We start from the raw sequence: 9,040 nt of genomic DNA, 5'->3' as shown, positions 1-9,040 counted from the left end.
TATAACTGTTTGACCTTTTTACTTCAGCTTTTCCACCGATTACATAATGTACAAAGTCTGAGACGAGGCACAAGATCAGTTTTTAAACTGCAGCATTCCCTCTGATTCAAGTCAATTTGCTCATCAACCTCCAAAAAGGTGAATCGCGTGAAAAATCTGGGTCTTTTAGTCCAAATTTAAAAGAAATTATATTTTGTTTTGAAGAAATTCCCAATTTTGGGACCGATGATATTCGCATTGTGCAATATATGAATGAGAATTAAATTTAAACCTCCTTCCTCATGACTACATGCATATAAATAAAGATAAAATCCATTTTGATTCATAAGATTTGCATTTTTAAACTTTTAAACATTTTTCCTCAATTCTCAATAGCTACTATTATCTATGATCTATTTATCTGTTATTATTATCTATTATTAAAAATATTTGAAAAGTACAACTATATGCATTTGCATCCACATAATGGAAGAATTTATGTATGCTAGTTTAATAAAATAAAATCACCTTTAATAAAAAAGTACTAAGTTGCATTACTACCTAATTGTCATTTAAAATAATATAGACAGTCTTAAAGGACCAGATTTGTATTTATTTTTTTGCCCACAATGTAATATCATCAATGTTTTCCCAATGCTGGATTTACTTATTCCACGTAGTGCTTTCTGTTAATGAATCATTCCCATTTTCCCAATATGTCAATGGCAGGATTCTAGTGTATTCTTTGAGCTCAGTGGAGATTTAAGGCAAATGACTTGGCATAAAATAAGTGAGTAAATCCCAATTTCCTGGAGTAGGAGAATTTTTGTTCAGTTTGTACAAACCAAGTTTGTTCATGTTGTGTTACTGCATGATTTTTGCATGACTTTCACGTAACTATGCATTTAAAAACGAGGTTGTTCTATGTATTTGGTCTGTTAGGTAAAAACTATTTAGGAGAGACTGCAAACAAATTCTCCTCAAAGCAACAGCAGATTTAGTGTTTGATGCACCCTTAACTATAGACAGACATGCATGTGCAAATGATATCGATTCCAAACCATTCTGGGAACAAAAATCTAATGGAATTAATTAAAAACAGAGCTTGTTGATCATTTTAGCCTATTGAAACATTGTATATGCAGATCCTAAATCTGACTGTATGGGAATGAAGACTGTTATGATGAAACCAATAAAGCAGAATTTCTACCATGTGTATTGAAAGCATTGCTTCAGCTGATTCGTTGCAGGGCTGTGTGTGTGTGTGTGTGTGTGTGTGTGTGTGTGTGTGTGTGTGTGTGCAGTCACCAAGAGCCCTGGAGTCTCATGCATAGTCCATTTGCTAATGCACATTCCCCACACTTCTGTTGAAAGCCTTAATGGAGCATGTCTGTCTGGGATTGGGTTTGGTTTATGGCACATTCAAAACAACAAGTCATGCATATCTCCTTAAAGAATAGAGTCAGTAAAAACAGCTAATTTGAATAAATACGACACCATAAATACAGATATATGATTATCTGAAGGAAAATTAATGGCAGAATATTGTGCCATTAACAACTTAATAAGAGCAGCATGGTGCTTAATCCAAGTGAAAAGAGTCCCACAAGTGTCTGTGCTATTCTGGCTTCTTTCAATATAAGTGTGCAATTTTTCCACCTACAAGTGCATCTGAAAATAAACAACAACAGTGACCATAAAAAATTAGAATTTAATTCTCACACCATGGATCCCAATGATGATTACAGGGCCATCTTGTTTTCAAGCGAACTTTCCAAACCCCTCAATGTGAATCCTCTAGGAAATGATTTTCTGTCTCAACTGGGCTTAAACAAGACCTATGAAGGTGCTTCTCTTTGATAACGTTACATTTCATCCAAAGTATTCAGCTGCAGTACTTCATCATACTTCTCTAACACTAACCATGCCTAGTCAGGGAAAAAACACTAGTAATATCATGAGGCAATTCCAAAGTATTTAGTGTAAAACTACTATCATCCTATAAAGCAGAGATGAGCTGCAGCATTGGGCTCTTCTTGACACTGAGGAGGAAAGAGGCTTGATTAAATTAGAACGGTCTTGCTCCAGTGCTAATTACCAGCTCACACTTCCCATTTAAATTTCCAATGAGCACTTTCTTTAATGTGAAGGAGTCAAACAAACACACACAGGCACTTAAGACTAATGTTTCTGCCGCCCACATCAGCTTTGTTTTAATAGTGCACAAAATAAGACTTCTATATTACAAAGCTTCAGACAAAAGTCAGAATTTTTTTTTTTTATCTGGATATGTTTTTGCGAAATTTACCCAGCAGACAAAAACAATTCCACAAAAATCTATGGAAGTTTTCTTTATCAAGACATTTTAAAAATTAATTCACAAGTTTTGCTAATTTCCCCTCACTAACAGACCTGCTATGGCAAATCAAAAGTGTGATGGTTCAGTCCTTGTAATCTGGCTAAGTGCATTTTCTGAGAACCCTCTTAAGGCTCTTGGAATTGGTCTTCATTCCACAATTGAAAATGAAATGTGATTTTAGGACCATTTCCAGTGCCTGCTGGGGGCAATGTGGCAGAAAGATGGAATCTGAGGGTCTGGAAGTTCATGATGAACATCTGTCTTCCCTCATTTTATTCTTGGATTAATATATATATATTTTCTTCTTCTTTTTTTTTTCTTGTGTGCTTGTGGCAGTGAATTCTGGGATTGGCTTCATACCTGCAAACGCACTTTTCTGCACAATTCGACATTCTGAAATTGAAAACAATCACGCTATTTGTGCAAATATGAGGAATATCTTACCTCCGTTTACCAGGATAGTCCCATTAAGATATACAATCTCTTCTTCCAGGGAATCCTGGCCAAAAGTGGCAGCACAAAAAGTTCCACATTAAAACAATTGGCAAACACGTAAAACTAACAATATTTTGCCCTGCACTCATGTAATGAGTAATAGAGAAGGGAGTGTTTCCAGCATTATAATACTCTGCAGTTTGTTCAATAACAAGTGAGCAAAATAAAATAAATGCTTGTATAACCACTGATATTCTGCTATTTCATTTGTGCCACCTGCTGGAAGAAAGTTAATTTGCATTTTCATTCAGCTGTCTGACGTTTTTGTTCAGTCTATTTATTATGCTAAAATGACGTTTACAATTTTATAAAACTTGCCAAGAAATCTATTATTTGAACTGTAAAGTTGTTTAAATTGCAATTTTATGGTCATGTTTCAGTTTAGGGTTTTAGAAAATCACTGCATCTGAAATAGCATACTTCTCTACTTTATAGAATACTAAAAACAGTGTGTGAGGCAAGTATATCCAAATTCATAGTATTCGAAAAAGTTAAAAAAAGTATTTAAAAATTATAAGATGAACCTACTACTATCTGGATTCTGAAGTGCGCTGTTGGCATAGACAGTAAAAGAAATGGACACAGCGACCCAATCAGATTCAACGGAGACAAGTGAAGTCAATTAGAAGCACGCACTTCCTGGGGGTCGAGCGTACTGCGCAGACTCAAACTGAGCTTGATGACGTAATGTGACGTGAGCAACCTGTCTGACAATTGTAAGTGTTCTAATAGCTGTGCCAAGAGAAATCTGAATCACCCACCGAATCTTGAAGATGAATGGGAGTCAATGGAATGCTAACAGCAGGTGGGGGTCCGCTAATCAATGGCGGCGCCTGGGGAAGCTTCAATAAAATATGAAACCCTGCCCCCTGGCTGTAGGACACTTTACTATCCTATGAGGCCAAGGAAGAGGATTTATGAATAGCAGTGAACCGACGCAACTGATAGGTCAGGTAGGTCATGTGACAGAACAACATGGCAGATGTAGTACGTCCAAATTTCATTCATACTACCCATATCCATATTATATATTTATAGAACATAGTTGCAATTAGTTGAAATTTCAACTGGGCCCTCACTAATATTCACTAGGTTTTTATAAAACAAAAAATGTTAATCACAATTATTCATTGTGGATGATAAAAGAGGTTTTGGATTTTGCGCTCAGGGTCTTATTTAAGCCAGGATTGCTCTTCTTGGTCTGGCGGTCTTCACTCTTTGCTAGTTTTAAGCTCATGACCCATAAAACTGAAGGTGGGCATGTGAGCCAGTAAGCAATAAACCCAGGAAACCAGATCAAGTAACTTTTTTCTCTGAGTGCTTTTGGTGTGAAAACACTACTAAAGAAAATGTGAACTCAACAGAACTTCCCAGCAAGTTGTGTCCCCAGAGCAAAATGTAAAACACAAGCTCTGTGATGAGTGTCTGTTTATTTAATAATTGCTTCATACTGAAACAACTGGCGACATAGTCCCCAGACTCATAAATCCTAAGCAAATCAAGGTGAAGTGACATGTGAGCACTGTTAATTTATCAAGAGCCGACATGAGAATGATTTGCCATGCAAATGCACACTGAAAAATGTTTTTTCTTCTTCGCTTCTAATGTTATCAAAGCTTAAGGGACGATTCTGCAGTGCAAAGTATGAGTGCACATGAATAATACATGAGGCAGTGTGTGGCACTGGTAATTTATGAAAATATCCCCAGCCTTAATGATCTATGAGCATTTATGTGACTTGAGACAACAGCCAGAGCTCTGACAAACACACAGCACAGAACACTTGAAACATAAGCACAAAATTAAAGGGAGACAACAAGTGAAGGATAGCTGAATGTGAATATTGGCTGATAATGGGAACAATGCAGGCAGGACATGTGTCCCCTGCGTCTATATGCTGTGATGTTCATTTCGCATAGAAAACAGAAGGCAGATACTAAGAGATACCCACCAGATGTCATATTTCAGCTCTCACAAACATGGTTATATGTGTGGAACTTTAGCAATATTAGGTTAGAACAGAGGAGAATATAATGGCATCAAGCCATTATACTGTGTGTGGTTTTACTGCAAGGTTCTGTGAGAAGACAACAGGAGAAAGCTAGGAGGGTCTAAATGGTTGCTAGGGCATTTACTGTGGTGATGTGGGGGGTTTCTAAGATATTGGTAGTGGCTGGGCATTGATAGGTGGTTTCTTGTGTCTTTTGAGTGGTTGCTAGGGTGTATAGGTGATTGGTGGTTGTTATGAGGTTTGGGTGATTTTATAGGGTGTTGCTTAGTCAAGACAGGTCAAGTCACCTTTTTTATATAGCGCTTTAAACAAAATACATTGCGTCAAAACAACTGAACAACATTCATTAGGAAAACAGTGTGTCAATAATGCAAAATGACAGTTAAAGGCAGTTCATCATTGAATTCAGTGATGTCATCTCTGTTCAGTTAAATAGTGTCTGTGCATTTATTTGCAATCAAGTCAACGATATCGATGTAGATGAAGTGTCCCCAACTAAGCAAGCCAGAGGCGACAGCGGCAAGGAACCGAAACTCCATCGGTGACAGAATGGAGAAAAAAACCTTGGGAGAAACCAGGCTCAGTTGGGCTACAGCGTTTGCTATATTCTCTATTTGCACTCCATTTAATCTCACTGGGGTTTAGGAGAAACATTTGAGATGTTAAATAAGTCTCACTGATGATTTTTCTGTCCTGAGAAAGGTTTTCTTATCTGGATCAACAGTCCATCTAACAGGGAATGTTCTCAGAAATATCTGAATTAACATTATCTGGTATTTAATAATGTTCTCAATAGATTACAACAAAAACATTTTGAAACCTATTCGTTTTTTTTTTTATGTTATTACTTATTTCACAACAACATTTAAAAGTAACATTCCTATAATGTTTGTAAAATTCAAAAATGTAATGTTCACATAACTTAGGTAAAAATGTAAAAACTAAATGGGGAATATTTTGGGGGAAAAAAAGATTTGTTTGCTGGAAGATGGGTAACAGCAGCTTCAGTATGTATTGTATGGTCAATGCAATCAATGTTCTTATCCGGTACAACCACAGAAACAGCAGGCCATGAATTATAAGAGGATAGTGGACATGTAGTAAACAGATCTGTATGAGAATGAGATAATTACACAACAGCAGAACCACAATGTGTTAAGGATGCTTTAATATTGAGGTCAATTCAAAACTTCTTAAAAAAAGGTGACCCCCCCCCCCCCCCCCAAAAAAAGAAAAAACCTCACCTTCATGTCATTCCAAACGTTTATGTCTCTTTCTTCTCCTAAACACAAGAGAATATATTTAAAAGAACAAGTGTAGCCAAACAGTTGCTAGTAGGCATTGACTTTCATAGTATGGAAAATAAATAAATACAATGGCAATCAATGGCTACCGTCAACTGTTTGGTTCCCACATTCTTCAAAATGTCTTCTTTTGTATTCAAAAGGAGATTGAACTATCCCTTTAACAGTTATTTTATGTGTAAATAATCCTTCCTTTTAACAAAAGTAAACTAGTTAGCACACTTTTATGGTCAAATATTAAGTCGAGTCATTGTTACACAATTAAACCAGTGGCTTGAGTTTGAGACAGAGTTTGTCTGACGACTTGAAGATGTGTTGGAGTAACTTGTTTGAAAGCGAGCAATGTTTTTTGCAGTTCTGTTTGATGAAGAATTTATAGATTTAGAGAATGTACATGAAGAACTGCTATGAATAATCACCTACGAATGAAACATGGCATTAATGAAAAGGGCATCGATGAGGAGCTTTGAAAGCTCTTCTTTTAGAACAGTAGTTTTGTTTGTCTTAAATCTTTTCATGATCTATGTTTCCTCCATGTGGTGTGTAATGTAGTTTCCTCTTTTGAACTCCCACAAATCTTTTGTGTGTTTGTGTGTGTGCTTTATTAGTTTGGGCTTCTACTTGGGCTCCTAAGGGGGTCTCAACAAAACACCCACTCCTTTAGAGTTTGTTATTTTTTTATTTCTTCTGCTTATTTTTTTCAGATTTCACAGGTCCATGTGTGAAATTCACATATTTCCTTTAAATAATTGAAAAAGAACTGTACTGAATTGTGAACGAACTGAACTTTTCAGTAAAGCACCAATGTTTGTTTTGAATGTTGGCCTGCTGGTTTGCCCCCCATCAGGCTCCTTAATTAGCTTAAACAGCAAATCTACTTTGGTCAACCAGCTTCACAAAGATCGTGCTGACCGACCTACTTTACCAGCTAAGACCTGGTAGAATACCATAAGCTGGTCTGTACCTGCATGGAAATTTATGCTGGTTTAAGCTAGTTTTTCAGCAGGAACATTGAACCGTACATGTACACAGATGTTTAGACTGGATGCTTGCAGAAATCTCCAATAGTAGTAATTAACATGATGACAATTTTGTTCTGGCCTGGGTAACTGCTGATGTGTGTGGAAAAAAACAAAAGACACAGCAGTTCTTGCGTTTCTGCATTGAGCTTGAGAAAGGCGTGTCCATTTGTGCTGCATCAAACTAAGCAAGTTTTATTCTCTATTATTTACTGGTGTTTAAGCAACCTTCACTAGTGCTTTTAATGCTGCGATCACCAATTATTACAGATCAGTATAAAATATCCTGCAGATGCATTGAAGGGGGCATATCTAGAGACAAGATCACAGATAGGAAGGAACCACTTTACAACCACCCAGAACCCCCAGGCAAATGCATACCATAGTGAATTTTGCATATGCAAATGCATGTGAAAGAAAATGTAAAATCATCTTTGCCTTCTGACTCAAGGGGAAAAAAGCATGCAATGCATTACCTTGCCTATTTAGCTAAAAGCTTTTCAGTTCCCAGACAGAGTCAATCTATCAGTGCAAAGAAATCCTGCTGATTGCAGATTAAGTCATATATCTGACAGCCCCCTCCTTACTTTATACCGCATGCAATGTGCTGCACTGCAGTGGCCTTCGAGAGAGAAGGTGTTAGTGTTCATCGATGGAATGATGCTGTGAGATCTACATTCCCCGGGGAGCCGTTTGCAGACAGAAGTGCAGTGCACCCTAGCTGTGATGTACGAGCCAATAAAAGCAGCAACAGCCCCACCGGATCATCAGTCAGGAGCTAATGGAGGTGCAGACGCTCCAATCAGATGTGCTCTTCAGAGCTCTTCACTGCGCAGAACGTTCTGGCATACACATTTGGATCACATTTGTAGGAAAGCTCTGGAATCTTTCAAAGAAAATAGCTGGTTATCTTATATTAGTATTAGCTTCTTCTTGATGAGAAACTGAAAATCTGTCTATCTATCTATCTATCTATCTATCTATCTATCTATCTATCTATCTATCTATCTATCTATCTATCTATCTATCTATCTATCTATCTATCTATCTATCTATCTATCTATCTATCTATCTATCTATCTATCTATCTATCTATCTATCTACATATTCTTTTTTTCAAAATGGTACCATGTCCAAAAAAGTAATATACTATGGTACTTAGTTGGGTAGAGAAAGAAAAATGTGTGGAATCAGCAGTTTCCATTATAAACTAAAACTATTACAAATTGTTTTGTTTATTCAAATAGAGCTAAAATGAAATAAATTATTGTTCATACTCAGGTCAAATTAAATTTAATTCTATTCATACACAGGTGATCAAAAATACATATCCCTGCACACAAAAAATATTATTTATTATAGGTTTTTTTTTCTGAGAAAAAATGAATTTAACACTTATTCATGGGGTACATGGTGCATCTCCTCTTCCCAATGCCATTTTGAATGTATTATGCAATATCTCAAAACAAAAAAGGATATACAAAGACAATTATTAAATGGAATCAAGACTTTGGGGTTCGGCAGTTAGTGGTTGGGACCTGCTGCTGCAGTTTAAATGGTTCAAAATGGATTTTAAATATATGTCCACTGTAGTGGCTGCCATGTATGAAAGGGTTAAACGCTAAAATGAAAAATGACAGGACCACACAAATCATGAAACTTAAACGAAAATGAAAAAATAAAAATATACAAATACATCTAATGAAAAATATGAATAAATAATATAAAAAAAAAAAAACTTGAATAGTATATAAATAATACTAAAATAACACTGGGAATCAGGCACACGTGTTCACTACAGATTTCCTCAGCATTAAGCAGTCTTGAATGAACAGTACGGATTCTTATACAAAGCCCTAAACCTTTTCTAGGA

Source organism: Carassius carassius, chromosome 6 (genome assembly GCF_963082965.1).
Source record: "Carassius carassius chromosome 6, fCarCar2.1, whole genome shotgun sequence".
Lineage (NCBI taxonomy): Eukaryota > Metazoa > Chordata > Actinopteri > Cypriniformes > Cyprinidae > Carassius > Carassius carassius.
Note: the sequence above shows the minus strand (reverse complement) of the source record.